An 18,813-nucleotide genomic window follows, 5' to 3' on the forward strand; every position below is an offset into this window, starting at 1 on the left:
TAATCAACTAGCCAACTTGATTGAATAACCAAAAATTACAAAATAACTAACCAAAAATTGTTCCAAAATAAAACTAACGAAAAATAAAAGCAAAAATAACAAGAAAGTTAAAGAGATCAAATCTGGTTTTTGGGGTGCCTCCCATGTAGCGCTTGGTTTCAACGACTTCTCAGCCTAGACGTGGCCTTCCTCGCTCCTTAAGTGTTGGTGCCTTCAAAGCCTCCCTTTGGATTTGGAATGGTGTTGCTTGGAAGCTTTCCTCGTTCATGGAACTTGGTCATAAAGTCCACCACTTGTCCCATTTGCTTCTTGAGATCCGCTATATCCTTTCCATGGTTCTGTTGCCCTTGAATCAAAGCTTGAGTTGAAGAGTTAAGCGTCTCAATGATCTTGTCATAATTAGGGGACGTCCCTTGAGCTTGAGGTCTTTGATAGAATGCTCCCTGAGGTCCTCTGTTGTAGGTGTTCTGATTAGCACTTTGAACATTATCATTATCCCTCCACCTAAAGTTAGGGTGATCCCTCCATCCTGGGTTGTAGGTGTTGGAGAAAGGGTCATTCCTAGGACGTGCTTGCCCTTGATTCTGGTTATGAAATCCTAAGTTGTTCACACTTTCCCATCCACCATTCTCTATCAATTGCGGACATTGATCAGTGACATGCCCTTGAATAGAGCATACCCCACAAGCTTGAGCTACTCCTTGAACTTTTGGCATTAACACTTGAGACATAAGAGAAGTAAGCTTATCCAACCTAGCATTGAGATCTTAGTTGATAGTCACTTCCTTCACTTGGCAAGATGTGGTCCTAATGCCCTCATATTGTTGAGCATTGCAGCCCTATTAGCAATTAACGCCTTCCCTTGAGCTGGAGGTACAAAAGTACCTCCACTAGCAGCATCTAACATTTGGCGCTCAAGAGGGAGCAAACTCTTATAAAAGTATTGTAAGAGGCTTTCATTCTTGAACTTGTGTTGGGGACATTGCGCCAAAAGGGATTTGAACCTTTTGTAGTATGCAGGATATGACTCATCTTCAGCCTATTGAATCCCAGTGATCTTCTTCCTCATAGTGATAACTCTTGAAGCAGGGAAGAATTTCTCAAGACATGCCTTCATCATGACATCCCAAGAAGTGACATGTCCATCAGGAAGTTCATATAGCCAATCTTTGGCTCTATTAGCTAAGGAAAAGGGGATTGTCTTCAGCTTGAAAATGTTCTCATCTACCTCAGGTGGCGTCATGCTTCCAACTACAAACCGAAACTCCTTCAAATGCTTGTTAGGATCCTCCATGGAAAGTCCATGAAAAGTAGGTAATCTATGAAGAAGTCACTACTACAGAAAATGAATCACACGACACCTCTCATACGACGTAACACTGTTTTCCGTGGTGTGAATAATTTCTCATTATTCATACGACGGTTGTAAAATTTCCGTCTTCTAATATGAATTCAACCAACGGGTGTTTTTCATGCTGAAATTATGTATTGCTTCAGAAGACATTTATAAATGGAAGCGTGGTGTGAGGTTAAATTGTCATAGAGGCAGCAAGTTTCGCACCAATTGGCACCAGTTAAATTTCCTCAGCATGTAGTGTTTATATGACGGTTACTTTAAAACTGTGGTCTGAATCTATAGATTTGCAAGTCAAAACATGTTGACTGACATTCCCTCCCATATTTCCCTCCATTGTTTCCCCCCAAATTTAGTTCCCTCTCAGAGGCAATATGAGGAGGCAAAATTGAAAATTTTGAAGTGGCATTCAGACAACATATATCTAAAAAACCATGGTCTGATGTCTTGATACAACTAATTAATGGCTTATCTGCCCGTGTGTCCTAGCTAGACAAAATAGCATCCATTCAGAAAAATTATTATTAGAACAACTTAATGAAAAAAAATGTCTTTCCAAAACTAATGCTTAGACCTCGACATAGCATTGCCCCCAACTATACCTCGACATAGCGCCATTCACTCCACAAAAGCCCGACATATATAGCGCCTCCAAACCGCGACTCTCTCCAACTCACTCTGACTCACTCCATAGATACCCCGGCCGACTCACTCCACAGCCCTAAACCCTAAAGCCACCGCCTCTGAAGGCCCGACTCTCTGGTGCGAAGCTTTCGAAGCCCTAAGTCGGAGATTTGTCTTCGAATCTGGTAAGCCCTAAAATTTGGGGGTTTCTGGTTTCTCGTCCTCTCATCCTTTTGATTTCACAAATCATGCTTTTGATTTCGGGTTCTTCACTTTTGATTTCAGCCTTTCAGGTGTTGATTTCGGGTTCTTCACAAAGCACTCTTTTGCTCTGGGGTTTTGACTAACTGGAGATTCTGATAATTGTAAGTCGGAGATTTTTCTTCGAATCTGGTAAGCCCTAAAATTTGGGGGTTTTTGGTTTCTCGTCCTCTCATCCTTTTGATTTCACAAATCATGCTTTTGATTTCGGGTTCTTCACTTTTGATTTCAGGTGTTGATTTCGGATTCTTCACAAAGCACTCTTTTGATTTGGGGTTTTGACGAACTGGAGATTCTGATAAAGGTATATATACCATCACTCTCATCTTTTCAAACTATATATGACATTTTCCGGCGTAGACTTTGAACAAATTGAGCTATATATTGGTGAGTCAGAATGCTTTAAAATTTATTCTTACATTCTACATTACGGAGTCGAAAATATATGTAATTGGTATGGTGTCAATGCAGGTGCAGCTAATGAAAGAATAGATAATGTGTTAGTCAATCTTACTGATTAGCGAGGGATGGTTTTACTTTTTAAACCCCTCTCATTTACATCTGATAAAATCAGATATGCTGTTGACATGCCACAGGTACCTTCAATTCATTTTTTGGCCATTTCTTTTGAAATAAACTTGAACTTCTTAGATCACATTGAGTTATAGATGGTTTATTTGTTTGTCAATTCATGTATCTGATGAACTCCGCATTGGCATTGACACCTACCAAAGGTGTGTGGAAGTTTTTTTTTCCCGTTTCTTTTACTCAACATGGCAATACTCAATTTCTATTATGACTATGATGCTTGGGTGCATGAGTTTAGAAAACTTTCTTTCCTCAGCAATAATGCTAAGAGCAAACTGAAACCTTTAGAAACAATAACGGATGATCAACAACACTATAATATATTTACAATTGAGGCTGATTTGACTAACCCTTTTTTGTATTTCATGGGGTTCACATGAAACTGATATTTCATTTACCATGTCGAAAGATTTTTTCATAGTTTTTAGCTCTAGGAGTGTGATGCTTCTGCATGTTATTTGGTTTAAAATATTATTACATGTCAAGTTCATTACTTGGACTCTTTAAGGTTATGTAAATTTTAATGTATAGTGCAATTTGACAGACAGCTCTTTGTACCATGTAGTATAAGTTTCATGAGCATGATCCCTAAATATCTATTTCATTCACAACTATATGACCGGATCAGTTTTTTGGTTAACTGTTTTGGTAGTGGAATCATAGCAGTATGTGGAATATGTTTATTATGTTTGCTTATATGGAGGTGAATTGCTTGAATGCCATTTCTATTAGCAGATCAATCATTCTGTTCATATAGATATGATATTTAAACCTTGACTACTCATTGGATGTCATAATTATCCCAAATTGCTTTTCCTTTATCTCAATTGTACATATCATTCTGTTTTTTGTCTGTATCAGTTGATCTTCTGTGCTTATTCACTATCAATCCTATACTGTTACGATCTGCAGTGAATGCCAGATGCAATACATGTCACCAATTGAGGGAATCTAATGTATTTTTGTTGTATCTAACCATTTTTGTAACCAGTATCAAAAACAACTTTGGTTAGAATATTTTTTGAAAAACTGTAAATAGCCAAGCTTGGTCTGTTTAGAACTTCAATTTTTGGAACATATAAATATATGAAACTGGTTAGAACACCAGATTTTGAAATATGTAAATATACATCGGGTAACGAAAAATGTATACATATACCCGCAGCATCGTGCGGGATAACTATCTAGTACAAAACTAAGCATGAGTAATATGTGTCTGTGTGTGGTAATGTTAGATATAGTAATAATTGCTTTGGTGGGAGACTGTTAGGCGTACTAGTATTGTCTGATGGTAGTGGCTTGGAATAGAAAATTGTTGATTAGGTCATGAGGCTGTAATGGCACTGGCTGATAGTGGTGGTAGGACTTAAAATTGATTATAATTAAATGTGATTAAAAAGGAAAGAGAAAAAAAATTCTTTAGCAGATTCGTTGTATCAGAATCTGTTGGTTTTCATCCTTATCTATCCAAAATACTTTATAAAATGTGGTATTAACTAAAAAAAAAAAAATTGCTGCGTTTTCTCGTGAAACACTATGCTTCTCGTTTGGTTATGAGTTCCTGAAATAGGACCATGCTACCATAAATTGTTTGCCACTGAGTGCTATAGTTACATGAAATTAGTTTGAATTTAAAGAATTAACTCGAGTCTAGGTATGCCCCTTGGTGGTTTGTCAAGTTTCAATCTTGGTTTCTAGAGAGTACATTCAGGTATTGCCATATGGACTTCTGATCCTTTAAAAATTAATGGCTGAATATATATTCATCTACCATGTAGCCATATAAGCAAGTATGTTTGTTCAGTCATACGCTCTGGTGTTATTATTGTTATTAAGATTTCAATGGATATCATGCAACTTGTATTGTAGCTTCAGATCAAAATGCACTTTCTTTTGTTTTTCTTAAACTGTGGATATCTCAATGTTATCAAAACTCTCATGTCCCGAGGACTATAATATCCTATTTCTTATATTCCTTCAGTAATGACTTTGTTTGTTTTCTAGTCTTATGTTTAACCTCGTATATATGTCATTGATTTTATTGTCAAACACAGATCCTGCTACTACTGCTGATTCTCAGGAAAACAAGGAAGCAGCTGATGAACGTTCTGTTTTCGTTGGCAATGTGAGTAAAGTTCAATTTGTTTTGACCTCTTAGTTGGGAAGAGATGCTGCCATTGTGTAGGTATTCAGGACTGCTAGTTAAGGAATGATAGAAATTAGTTTTCAATTCATACGAGTAGATGCAATTGCATGGGTGTGGTCACTGTGGTGTTATCAGATGCATCTTTTGATTGCAGTATTTCAAAGCTTTGTTAGATCAAGTCATTTTGACATGGAGAAGTAAACAAAATATAAATGAGATTAACTAGACCAAATGACATTCTTTGCATTATGATGCGCTTTTGATGGATTATGATTCAAGAAACTTGCATTACTAATTTCTTAGCCTATTGAGGATGACATAAGAGTATGGAAATTGATTTTGATATTGATATCATGTTGTGCCTCAGAAAATAAGACAAAGGATAAGCAAAGAAGTAAACATCGCTGCTTGGTAAGTGTTTTTATTTCTAATAACTAATCAGGCTTTATCTAAGCCTAGTTTCAGATTGCAGAAACAGTAATGTATAGTTTCAGATTGAAGAAACAATAATGTATCTGAGGCTAGTTTCAAAAATTGGTTTTGATTCTCTTTATGTGTTTCTTCGTTGCAAGGGTGATATTGATTGGAAATTGAAGTTGAAAGTTGATATTGATTGGACACTAACTCTTAAGACGTTGCTGGAAACTCAAAAGGTATTTTGCTGAATGCTCAAACTCTGATGGTTGATGCATAGTTGCTTATATATGCTTGATTTATGTTTGATGGTTGCATGATTAACTGTTTTTGGTTATATGGAGATTGTAAGTTACATGATTGGCTTTGTAATTCATACATGAAGGCAATGTCAAAAGCATTCTTCCATATATTAAAGTCTGAGGGCAGTGACAAAGTTTGCACATAAAAGTTTTATGGTTGCTGTTGGTTTCTAACGTGTTATTGTTGAATGTGTATGAGTTTAAAATTCTGATTTGAAACTGTCAATAGTGGGGTAGGAGAGCCAACCATACTTATGGTCAAGCGGAACTTGATGAAGTGCGTAATGAGATTGCAAATTATGTGATGAAGAACCTGCTGAAGCTGTGAAGTGTTGGTCTTTTTTGGGTACAGTAATGTAAGATCCCAAGTGCATTAGGCTAGATATTGGTCCTTTTTGGGTTGGCCTGAATTGCATGTCTTCTATAGATGAGATTATGTAGGACGAGACTATTTTAGCCACATTTGTGGATGTATTTTGCTATTGGAGATCCGTAAACGTGATCATTTCCGTTTTGTGGATAAAATTACCATTATCGGATCCATTTGTGGGATTATAATAGCTATTTATTATGACAGGATTACTGTTCATTTTGTCAATTTTTGGTTCCAGCTTAATTTGAATTTTACCATTACCAAATCAAACAACAGTAGGAAAAAGGGAAAATACGTCGTCTGATGAGGATTATAGGGCTGAATCAAACAAATTTTCTACAATTCACACGACGGTTCTTACCAATATCATTGTTGGATGCACACAAAGACAACAAGTATTAGCAAAAACAATTGTCTCAAATGTCACAATACAACGGTTCGAGTTATATCTGTCGTGTGAAGGCACACATTCACTGAACTTTTAGGTCATCACACCACATTTTATGCTGGAAGAACTGTCGTGTGTATATAATTTACACAACGTCTTAAAAATAAAAACTGACTTCTGAACAACAAAGAGACCACGTTGGAATCCTAAAAACCGTGGTATGAGTAGAAGTCACACCACGCTGGAATCCTTAAAACCGTGGTATGAGTAAAAGTCACACCACGGCATATTTCTGTCGACAGCATGTCGGCAGTTCTGCCGGTCCATCAGACGACGGAGTCAGCTGCAAATCGTCGACCCAATGATCGGTATACGACGGTTGAAAACCGTCGTGTGACAGCGTTTCATCAGACGACGCCTCGATAGACCACAGAAATGCAAAACGTGAGACGACAGTTTTAAACCGTCGTGTGAAGCCTTTTGTGTAGTAGTGAGTCCACCCTTAATCTCAAAGTTGGCAGGCTTGCCCTCTGCAGCAGCTGGGAAAACAATGGACAGAGGAAGCCCTCCTTCAACAGTGGATGTAGAGAGGTCCTTGATACTCTGATTAGCTTCATTATTGCCTCCAAGACCAGCCATTTCTTCTTCTTTAGAGGATGTCGTATGAGGTGGTGTAGGTGAGAGAGGGGTGGTGTGATTTGAGGTGATGGCGAGTTGGATGAAACCAAGGGTGATGGCATCAAAGATGGTGGAGATGGAGTAGGTGTAGGTGATGTGGATTCCTCTGAGTCTAAGATCCTCTTCCCTTGATCATTGGAATGAGTACGGTTTGAATTTCAAAGGAGAAGGTCTTCTGTGTTCAAGTTGTGGAGGATTCTTCAAACGTTCAAGTCTTGCTTCAATCTCTCGTGCACTAGGGATTTTAGAAGGCTCGGACATTCCTGGAAATCCTAAACAAAATTAAAAATTAACTAAGTTAGTAAACTATACAATAAAAGAAATACAAGTTAATATTTATACAAAAGTTAACGTCACGAATACAAACATACAACTATAAGTATACAACGAAAATTACAAGTATGGTGTAAGTATAAAACGGGTTTTTACAATTTTAGGGGTGGATTTGTGAAATCAAGCAACTTATAAGAATTCAAATTCAACCAAAAGTTTTCAATCAATTGGAAGTACGGCTCAAGTATATATAGTCAAGTATAGTCATCTAGACACAAGTTTCCTTTCAAATCCTTTGGGCAACCTTACTGAAATGGCCAGGTGGGGGAGGACGAACACAAGAGATAGAATTCATTTTGGCTTTGAGCTACTCCCACATAGTGGTTTAGGCCCAATTGAATGCACTTCTGAATTCAAAACCCGTCATGGACGTTGTCCCCTTTCTAGACACCATTCCACATAGGCTATACTTAGAAAAGAAATTTCACAAGTGTGAAGATAATTCAATAAATATTAATAAAAGCCGGCATCAACCTTAAGAGACCTGAACTAGGTGCCCTTAAAGGGTTTAGGCTAATATTAACAAAAGAGACTTCACCTATTCCAATCAACTTCAAACTCATAATTAAACTTAAACTCAAACAAATCACCATCAAAACACAAATCTCGAAATTTTTTTTTTTTTTTTTTTTTTACATTTTACAATATCCAACTCCATTTATCAAGAAATAAAAAGAATTTTAATCCCCAGCAACGGCGCCAAAAATTGACCTGCACAAAGTTAGTGCTCAATTTAAAACCCTATCAATGTAGTGAGAATAAGTAGGGATCGTTCTCAACCGGGGATTAGAGCCTTATTAATTCCTGAAAAATAAAACGTTAGACAAAACAACTATACATTATAAACATTATTTACGAAAATACAAGATAAGAGCATTTAAGATTTATTTTCTAAATTTAACAAATAATTAAATATATACATGATGTGACACATCAAAATATAGAATCAAGTAGAATTAATGAATGGAATGAAATTAGATAGAATTAACTACTATTAACACGTTGGCAATGTTTCAAACATCAAATCACGAATCAAAATATGTTATAGTATATAATCAATCAAGAACAAGGATGTACACATATAAAGTTTTTTTTACTTCCTTTAATTAAATTAACTGGATGAACGCACCATAGTTAACCTTATTAAGCATGCAATTACTAGTGGTAGCTAATCACTAATCACTAATAAAAACAATTTTAACGCATAAAGCACAATGGAAGTTTGATCAATTCAAGTCAAGAACACAACTTAGAACGCTAATCAAGCATGTAAGACTCATTGTTAATTTACCTAAGTAATTTTACGTTTTCCACTTTATTAATCAAAGCCCAGAACGCTAGCACCTTAATATGGATTCAATTACATGTTCATGAATCAAAGTATGCATCCAAAGATCAATTAACACATAAAAGATGGGATTGAAGCTCAAAATTAACAATCATGCCTAAACATATAGAAATCGCAATTTTCAGATTGAAATCCTAAAACCTAAAACATGCTTCATAGTATTCAAAAACTGCATATCTAAAATCAACACTTCATCCACATAAGAAATCGCAATTCACAATCCAAAAACAGAAATAAAAATCGCAATTTATTAAAAACCCGAAATAGTTTTACAATGCAAATCCGAAAACAAGATAGAGTGTTCATGGTTACACTTTTTGATCTTCAAGGACGCAAGAAGCTTCAAAAGGTGGAGGAATGGATTAGGATCACGGCAAGGATGCTTGAATGGAGATGGAGGATGCTCACGGCCTTGAACTTTGGAACTTGAATTGTTGCCGAAACTTTGGAGGAGAAGGGGAAGTGTTTGTGGCTTTTGATTCTGAATTTTGTGGTGTGTAGAATGTCTTCACAAACCTCTATATATAGTGCATGGCAAGGGCTAGGGTATCAAGGTCGAAATCTACTTGTGACATCATTCAACCAATGAAAATATTCCTTGAGAAGTAGAGAACAAGTCACCTTTTTTAATTGCCGAAATCTTCCTTGTACCTTGACCATATTTCGGCGTCCTTGTATGTAGGATGGAATCAGGAATCCAAATTCAATATTTATTCCTTTATTTTCTTTTCCCAAATTCCATAGAAATCCAAAACTATCCCAAATTGGTCTTGCCGAAATTCCTTGATATTCTCCTTTAATTGTCACGGCAAAAAGCAATATAAATGGGCCAAAAATTCCTCAAGACGTCATAGATGATTCTAGAGACTCATGTGCAAGTCACATGCTTCAATCTTTGGGCCAGGCTTCTTCAAATGATCCATTTCGAAACCCATCTTCATATATGACGCAATTTTGCTTCTTCTAGAATATTCTTGAACTATCTTGAGTTATCTTCAAGACTTAGCATCTCCTAGTCTCACCAAGTCTCCTAACAACATCAGGACTCCTAGTGTGATCAGGTTTCCTAGTCCAACTGGGACTCTGTCATTTCTCATTTCCGAACATCATTTTTCCTAGCTCACTCCTAGTTGAGTTAGGATTCTTACTTCAACTGGGATTACTTTTCCTGGTAGGACTGGGAAAACTTTATTTCTCCATTTCTTCTCATTTCTGCGCTCTTTACTCCCTGCCTTTCATTTCTAGATTCAAAACTACCTAAAAACACAAAATAAGTTAGAAATGACATTGTTAAGGAAATAACTAAGTAAAATGTAGAGAGAAATGCACTAAAAATATAGTCAATATTAGTCTCAACAGGTAGCTTCTTTGCCCATAAATCCTTTGCGGCTTCAAGCTTTTTTTTTAACACATTTTTGATGAGTTTGTTGACGGCCTCGACCTGCCCATTGGTCTATGGGTGTACGGGCGAAGAGAATAGCATTTTTGTTCCGAGCTTGGAGGTGAACTCGATCTATCACTTCTTTGTTATTGAACTGGGTTCCGTTGTCAGTGATTACGGTGTGCGGAATGCCATAGCGGCAGTAGATGTTTCGTCACAGGAAAAGAAGGACCATAGTGGTTGTGATGGCTGTCAGTGGCTCTGCTTCTATTCATTTGGTTTCATAGTACACTGCAACAATTATGTATTTGACTTGGCCTTTCACTGTAGGTAGCTTGCCTATCAGATCAAGTCCCCACTGAGCATATATCCAAGGAGCAATGACAATGGACATTGGTTCCGCTGGAGCCCTTGGTAAGTCGGCGAATGCTTGGCATGAGTGGCAGGTTTGCACTATCCGCTGAGCATCTGTCCACATAGTTGGCCAAAAGTATTATGCTCTAAGGGTTGGTAGAATTGGTGTTTGAACACCCTGAAATTTAAACGTACCATTGACAAACATGTTCTCCGCAAAACCAATTTAGGTTGTTCCAAGCGTTGTGCCTCAGTCGACTCAACACCTTTGCTCAGTGATTTTCTGCGGTCTGACAAACCCCTACTCATGATAGATCAAGTTGCACTTTCTGCATTTTCCAATTAGGATTTTGGAAAAAAATGCAATCTCGGCTACAACTCCAGAAGCTAAGTTTCAGTTTTTTTTTCGAGATGAAAGGTTTGGAGATTTCATGAGCTAATGAACCCAAATCTTACCAGATGTATCGAAAAGCTTCTGATCCATATCATGATAAGTCCCTGCAATAGAGGCAACGCTCATTATCGTACGCTTGTCTTCTAGGGCCGGTGGGGTGTTATTGATGTGTTACCCAAAAGTAGAGAGTTTCTATCAGCATAGATTGAGGTGTTGCTAAACCATCATAGGCTTGTATGACCACCGGGGCTTTATTGAAGTACTAGTGAGCCCCTTTAAGCACCTTATTTCTGTCTCTGCGTTGATCAAAAGACAAAACAAATCAGTTTTTAGTATGATTCGGTGCATATACTAGCGCCTCACGCGTAATACAACATGGTCATCAAGTTTAGGGAAAATAAATTAAGCTCCAAGTATCGTACCCAAGGGAATAGGGAACCCCACTTGGTTACGGACAACTAAGCACAAATACAAATTATCCTAGCAACAAGTATCCAAAATTGTAAGTATCCGAAATTGTGATTTTTAATTTTGAAAACTAAAAATAAAATTGACAATTGAAAAATAAAATTGCAACTACAAGTTAAGATAATAGGAACTAATCAAGAAATGGAAATTAGGTCACTAGGGTATCCTCCTAGCCAAATTCAATGCACAAATATGTCCCGAAAATGGTCACTCAATTCATAATGGCATCAAGAACCGTACCCAAGGCTTTGCAAGGCTCATGGGTCATTAGATTCCTTAAAGGGTATTCCTACTCCGGATTAAGGGCCGTAGAAACTCAATTAGGAAAATCTAGAGCCTTGATAGGGCCTCTAGTTGCACCAAAAGGCGAAGAGTCCTAGAATCAAGGTTCCCAAGCTAGTCAATACGACAATGGAAATTGGTATTGTAACTAACCATGTTCTAATCAAGTGTCCTAGCCATAAATTAGAGAAGTGATTAGGTCCCCCCATTTGTTCTAGACATGCTCATCTACACATTTAAGAGTTAATCAAACTTTAATCATGCATCTAAGCCAAATATTACGGAATAGAACATATACCAAACACAAAATTGAAAACCATTAAATCAAAACTGTTCAAGTATATTTGAATCGTGTGTCTGGCCTAAACACTTAGTTATTTGTCTGAGTTGTAATAGGGTTAATCTTAGAGATATTCTCGAGATATCTTCGTAAATATCCATTCATTATACGATTATGTTTTCATGTACAACTCTGATTCTATGCTTGCAATCTTCTATATTAAGAGGCCTCTATTATCAATGAAAGACACATCAATTTCTCTCCCAAATATCAATTTCCTTAAACACGTTATCAGCACGAAACCCTAACCCTGAAACCCTAAAATCGTAGCCGTCAAATTTTAGCAACCGCCGCCGCACACATCGAAGCACTCGAACCCAGAAGCCTAGAACCGGCAGCGGAACTACCAGAATCGGCATGAAAAGCCCCGAACCGGCCACCGAAAAACCTGAACTGCTCAGGTTAGCCTCGCTTGCCTCCCCGAGCACCCTTGAGCCCTTCTGCCCTACCAGTTAGCCTCGCTGCAGACAGCTCTGCGCACCCATATGTCTGCCCTCGTGCACCCCTGTGCCTTCTATTAGCCTTGCCCAGCCTTGCGCTAGCCTCGCTACCTCTCGACAGATTAGCCTCTCTCTGCCCTAGCTTCGTACGCCCTCGCCGCGCGCCTCTCGCAGCAGCCTCGCGCACACCTGCCGACAGTCCCTGCAAGCTAGCCTCGCTAGCTGCCGATACCTGCCAACAACCTTCACACACTCCTTCAAGTCCCACGCGTAGCCCCTACCTAGCGTTAGCCTCGCTGCCAGATAAGCCCAGTCAACTCCAGCAAGCTTCCGGCCAAGCTCCGGCCACCGACTACCAAACCTCCTTCTGGCCACCTCCAGAGACCAAATTCAGGCCAATTTTTCTAGCGATGTATTTTTTACTAAAAGTTCTCATTTTTGATTTTTTCTTCTTTTTCTCGGGGACTTGCAACCTCCCTTCTTCTACCCCCCCCCCCCCCCCCCCAAATTTTCTTCATCATAGAAGAGACCTAAGCCGAACTTTGTGATCGGACTAATATTTTCTATGTTTTGAACATCATTTTCCGTACATTTTACTTAGTTATTCTCTTATTAATAATATCATTTCTAACTTACTTTGTTGTAATTAGGTACATTTGAGCTCCAAACGCAAGAAATGAGTTAAGAAGAGCTGGAAATGAAAGAAATGAAGGCAAGGAGGAAATGAGGCGCAGAAATGATTAGAAATGGAGAAATAAAGCTTTCCTAATCCTACCAGGAAAAGGCATCCCAGTTGAAGTAGGAATCCTAAGTCAACTAGGAGTGAGCTCAGAAAAATGTGTTCGGAAATGAGAAATGACAGAGTCCCAGTTGAACTAGGAAACCTGATCACACTAGGAGTCCTGATGTTGCTAGGATACCTGGTGAGGCTATGAGATGCTGTGGGTTCAAGATGACTCAAGATAGTTCAAGAATGTTCTGGAAGACATAGTTGGCGTCACAATTGAAGAATGGGCTTCGACATTGTCCAATTGAGAAGCCTAGCCCAAAGATTGAAGCATGTGACTTACACATGAGTTTCTAGACCCTTCTTGACATCTTGGAGAAATCCTAAATCAATTCCATTTGGTTTTTGCCGTGAAAAAAATAAAGAATATTCAAGAAGATTTCGGAAATCCCAAAAAGGGAGAGTTTTTAGGAATCTGTTTGTGTAGATCAGTCAACTTCGACAGAGCGCTGAGGACAGCTCAGAACGAACTAAATTTTGATCTTTATATGGTTAGAAAGCTAAAGATTTCTAGTTTCCATAGATTTTTACGGTTCGTCAATATCAATTTTCTAGAAGAAGTCATGGCCAATTTAGTACACGAAGGTCAATCTGCCCGGAAATCTGTTTTGCGCGAATGAGAGTTTGGATGTGAATATCTTTTGGACGAGTTTGGGAAGGTCTCTAATCCATATTTGATCTGATTTTGAGGATATATTGCCATGATGATGTGGACCAATGAGAAAATTCAAAAGGAAATCTACATTAACACAAAGAAGGAAAGTGAATCAGAATTGGAGACGGAGAGCTAGGGTTTGACGTCTAAAGCTTCCTCTATATATACACACCTATGTTGGACGTTTTTGATATCTTCCTTCACTCCATTCAGCCATCTCTCTCCCTCCATACACGTCCACCTCTTCCACAACTCAAAAATCTCTCAAACCCTAAATCAAATAACACAATCCTCCCCTTTACTCTCTAAATTTCGGATCCTCTCCATTGTTCAAACATTGAAGCCGTGAAGCAAAGCTCCATCATCTCCAACACATCCTTGCCGTAGTCCTCATCAACGTCCACCACCTTTGAAGACCTTCTTGCGTTCTTGAATTTCTTCAAAAGTGTAACCATGTCCTTCTATCTTTTGTTTTTGGTTTCTTTGTTTTGTAACGTTAAAAACAATTATACTAGCGTTCTAGGTATTTGTTTTAAATGGATGTTTCGATATTTTGTGAGAATAAATTCTATGTTTTGATGTTTAGTTTCCAATAATCATGAAGCATGAAAACGTTTTAGGTTTCTAGAAGACATAAATTGCGATTTTGATATGTGATGATTTAAGTTCATTGATTTTGTGCTTCAATCCCACCTTTTATGTGTTTTGTGTTCTTTGGTTGCAAACTTAGAATATTGAGCATGTAAATGAATCCAAATTAAGATTTCTAGTGTTCTAGGTCTTAATTGCTAAGTGGAAAACGTATAATTCCTTAGGTAAATCGATGAAGAGTCTTGCATGCTTGTATGGCGTTCCAACTTGTGTTCTTGGCTTAAATCAATCAAACTTTCTAAGTGTTTAATGCGTTAAATATGTTTTGTTAGTGAGTAGCGTTCTATGACTAGCTTCGCATGTTTAATAGGGTTAACTATGGTGCGTTCATCTAGTTAATTTAATTAAGGAAAGTAAAAAGAACTTTGTATGCGTTCATCTTTGTTCTTGATTGATTTCTTCATTCACATGTTTTGATCAGTGATTTATGATTAGAAAACTCATTTTCGTGTTAATGATTGTTAACTTCATTATACATATTTCGTATCACCCCTTATCTATTTTGATTCATGGATTGATTGATCATTGTAAAGTAGTTAATTTAGATTAGAAATACAAATACTTTCGAAATCTCCTTAATATTTTGTAATTTTTCGTACATATTGTATACTTGTAATTAATTCTTCTTTCTTTGACGTTTAAATGACAGGAGCACCCTCAATCCCCGATTAGAACGACACCCTACTTACTCTATACTACTATCTGATGCAGGGTTTTAAATTGGCACTCACTTTGAGCATATCACTGTGGGGGTTTGTGCTAACTCCAAGCTTGGAGATTGTAGAGTACTCCAAACTTAGAGTTTGTTGAGAAGAAACGATCGACCATAAACACATTATTTTTTCGATCTAATCCAATACCTCTTGGAATTGAATTTTTTGGGATCGACTACGTTTAGAAATTTTATTTGTTTTCGTGGTAGCCTTTTTCGCTCCTAAAGTAACCTTATTTTCTTGTTGTTTTTCAGGATGAGTAACCTGAACAAGTTGAACTTTTGCTCCACTGGAGACAACATGCGCAGGATATCACAAATGGGTTTGTGTTGTGCGCCAACATCTTAAGGCTGAAGGGATTCTGAGTACGATCCTTGAGCCAAGTCAGAACGTTCTTAATTACTCCTGAACAAGCTGCCGCTTTAGAAGTGAATAGAGCTAATATGGAGGCAAACCAGGATAAGGCCATTATTCTCATGACACGTCACATGAAGGACGCACTCCAAAACGAGTACCTTAATAAAGAGGACCCTAGAAAGCTATGAGTAGAACTCGAAGAGTGATTTGGCAACATTCATGACTCCCTACTTCTTGATTTAGAAGTGAGATGGCAAAGCCTCCGCTTCTGTGATTTCAAGTATGTACTTGACTACAACTCAGAAGCCCTTCATATCAAGTCTTTGATGGAATTCTATGGCAAGAATGTCACTGATATGATGTTGATCGAGAAGACTCTCTCTACCTTCCCCATCTCTACATTGATGATTGCAAAGAATTATCGGATTGATGTCAATGCAGGTCGCATCATAAGGTTTCATGAGCTGATTGGAGCCATGAATGTAGCTGACAAGCACGACAAAATCCTTGTGAAGAACAATAGCCATCCCCACCCCGCCCCTAAAGAGCCTCGATCAAGGAAGCCTGACCATAAAGATGCTTGTCTTCCGTGTGGAGCGTTCGGACATTGGGCCAAAGCTTGTAATGCATCACAGAATGTTGCAAACGCTTACAAGATGTATGGTGAAGCAAGGGAAGCAAATTACATGGAGCAAGAAGATCAAGATAGTGATCTCGCTTTGAGGGTGGAAGACTTCAAAGGCCAAGATCAAGAGACTGGCGATTTTGTTTAAGTCTTTTATTTTTTCCAAGAGATGTAGGCAATTGCCATATTATTTTTGTAGTAAATGCCAATGGTTTAGCCTTTCTTCAAACTAGGCTCATCCAAAGTAAGTGTGATGTCTAGGAAGGTTTTGAGATTAGTAGTACTTAAGCGAGCCTTGCTCCACTGACATCTCTCTACTCACTTGGTCACATTTATTTTGGAGTTACCAAAAGAAGTTAGACAACTACCATTGTTTTGCATTAGCTAGTTCATTGGATTAGATTTTCTTTGGTTAAAGAGACTGATGTAATTCCGTTGGCTTATTACTAAAAGTTGAGTTCTTTTCATTATGACTCCTTTTTAATTATGAGCCTTTTTTTTTAGGAATGGATTCTGGAGAACTGCAATGTCTTGCTGATAGTGCGACTACGCACACCATTCTCCGCCATAGGCAATTATTCTTGGAGATATTGCCTACATAGTCCTCTATGACTACGATGGCTGGACCATCGGAATTGGTTTAAGGACATGGAATGGCCCAATTCCTCTTGCCAAATGGCACCTTAATTAATGTCGCAGAAGCTCTCTATGCTCCTAAGGCAAATCGAACCTTATTGAGCTTTAAAGATATCAGAGCCAACGAATTCCATGAGGAAACATATACAGAGAATGAAAAATAGTTCCTTTGCATTACCTCTAATGATTGTAGACGGAAGCGCATCTTAGTGAAGCTTATGTGTCAATCTAGTGGACTTTATGTCACAACAATTCGACTTATTGAATCCAATAATGTGATAAGAGAAGATCTCTTGGATTCAGACACATATTGGCTTCGGCACGACTGACTAGGACATCATGGTCGTGATATGATGATCCATATACTAGACTTTACACGGACATCATTCTTTCAAGTGAAATGAAGCAAGAATCAAAGATTGATTCCTGGACTGAGTGTGACCGCCGATGCCGCCGCCGTCCCTCTTCTTGACATCATGGTAGGCGTCTCCCATTGCCATGACGCCATGGATGACTCTTCCCATAGCCACGACTCCATGATGGGTGATGTAGTCACCAATTTTTCTTCGAATAGCGCTTCAGATACTCAGGCCCAACCAAAATCCTCATTGGTTGCTTCTTAGGCCCCTCGCTCATTTTGCAAAGCCTGTTCCTTAAGGAAATTAGGACCGAGACCATCCTACGCAAAGGATCCAAAAATACTCATTTTGTTCTTGCAGAGAATCCAAGGGGATATCTGTGGACCAATTCAACCACCTTGCGGACCTTTAAAATGCTTTATGGTATTGGTTGATGCATCGACACGCTGGTCACATGTCGTGCTGTTGTCCACTCGAAATGCGGCTTATACTAAACTCCTAGCCCATATTATCCGTCTACGGGCTCACTACCCAGACCATCCTATTAAGTTAATTCGACTTGATAATGCTGGGGAGTTTACATCGAAAACATTCGATGACTATTGCATGTCACTGGGGATTGATGTTGAGCATCCAGTTCCTTATGTACATACCCAAAATGGCCTTGTGGAAGCCGCCATTAAGCGCCTACAAATGATAGCTTGGACATTGGTTATGCGCACCAATCTCCCTGTTTCCATTTGGAGATATGCAATACTGCATGCAGCCATGCTAATTCGTCTACGACCCACTGCCACCCAACCTTATTTTGCATTACAGCTAGTGACTGGGTATAAGCTAGGACATTGGTTTTGCGCACCAATCTCCCTGTTTCCACTTGGGGATATGCAATACTGCATGCAGCCACGCTAATTCGTCTACGACCTACTGCCACCCAACCTTATTTTGCATTACAACTAGTGACTGGGTACAAGCCTGATATCTTGCACTTACGCATATTTGGGTGTGCTATTTATGTGCCTATTACGCCGCCACAACGTACTATGATGGGTCAATAGAGACAAATGGGCATATATGTTGGATATGAGATTATGAGGCTCCAACTATCTCTGCTACCTGGAACCCTTGACAGGCGATCTCTTTATTGCTAGATTTGCATATTGTCACTTTGATGAGACAATCTTCCTGTTGTTAGGGGGAGATAAAAACACGAATGTTCAGCAGGAACGACAGGAATTGTCATGGTCTGTCCCCACTATGTCTCATCTCGATCCCCGTACCGCACTGTCAGAACTTGAAGTGCGAAGAATTATCGAGCTCTAGAGCGTAGCAGATACTCTGCCTGATGCATTTTCTGATGTTGCTAAAGTGACAAGACCACACATACCTGCTGCAAATGTGCCTGCAAGGATTGACGTCCCAAATACTGGACGTAACGCCGCTCCTGGGATACTTAGAGATGGCACCACTGCCCAGATTGGTAGTGATGTGGCGTCTATGGCCGCTGGTCCCGCGAGGAAGCGCGGTAGACCAGTTGGTTCGAAGGATACTCGCCCTAGAAA

General features: G+C 38.7%; 1 long non-coding RNA gene across 1 annotated transcript; it reads left to right on the top strand.

The window, feature by feature from the left end:
* The first annotated feature begins 1,953 nt into the window (after nt 1–1,953).
* LOC133718410 (uncharacterized) lies at nt 1,954–6,268 on the top strand. Its single transcript, XR_009850280.1, has 8 exons — nt 1,954–2,163; nt 2,264–2,371; nt 2,472–2,543; nt 2,711–2,835; nt 4,882–4,952; nt 5,341–5,384; nt 5,546–5,626; nt 5,919–6,268. It is a non-coding gene; the product is annotated as an uncharacterized LOC133718410 (long non-coding RNA).
* The last annotated feature ends 12,545 nt before the right edge of the window (nt 6,269–18,813 follow it).

The sequence above is a fragment of the Rosa rugosa genome, chromosome 6 (genome assembly GCF_958449725.1).
Source record: "Rosa rugosa chromosome 6, drRosRugo1.1, whole genome shotgun sequence".
Lineage (NCBI taxonomy): Eukaryota > Viridiplantae > Streptophyta > Magnoliopsida > Rosales > Rosaceae > Rosa > Rosa rugosa.